The sequence below is a fragment of the Etheostoma spectabile genome, chromosome 2 (genome assembly GCF_008692095.1).
Source record: "Etheostoma spectabile isolate EspeVRDwgs_2016 chromosome 2, UIUC_Espe_1.0, whole genome shotgun sequence".
Lineage (NCBI taxonomy): Eukaryota > Metazoa > Chordata > Actinopteri > Perciformes > Percidae > Etheostoma > Etheostoma spectabile.
Genome location: NC_045734.1, coordinates 23,489,630 through 23,490,103, shown reverse-complemented (window position 1 = coordinate 23,490,103; position 474 = coordinate 23,489,630).

Genomic DNA, 474 nt, shown 5'->3' with positions numbered 1-474 from the left:
ATAATACGGAAAATATGTGGTTAGTTTAAAGGCTGCAGGGCTCATGGTTCAAATGCAAACTGTGTGCAAAGAATTCTTCAGAAATAGAATGATGTGTACTGTCACATAGACAGTAAAGCATTTTCATGTACACACAAATTAAATAATCCAATGTCAATCTTGATAGCATTACATTTTTCATTAAATCCCCTATCCATTCATCATGCCCTGCTTACCACAAGATGGGATATAATATGTTGTGGATAATGGAATCACAAACACTTGACTATAGTGCAGTGCAGGCAAAAAACAAACAAACATTAAAAGCCTTTCAGTTTATAAGAAATAAAGATGTGACGACCTGAGAGCACAGCGAAGACGGCAGCAAAGGCATTCCAACTTTTGATCGTAACTGGACCTCCTAATGATGAGTAGTGGACACTCACACTCTCATGACGTCATAAGGGGAAGATTCCAGATCTGCCCGTCTGAGCT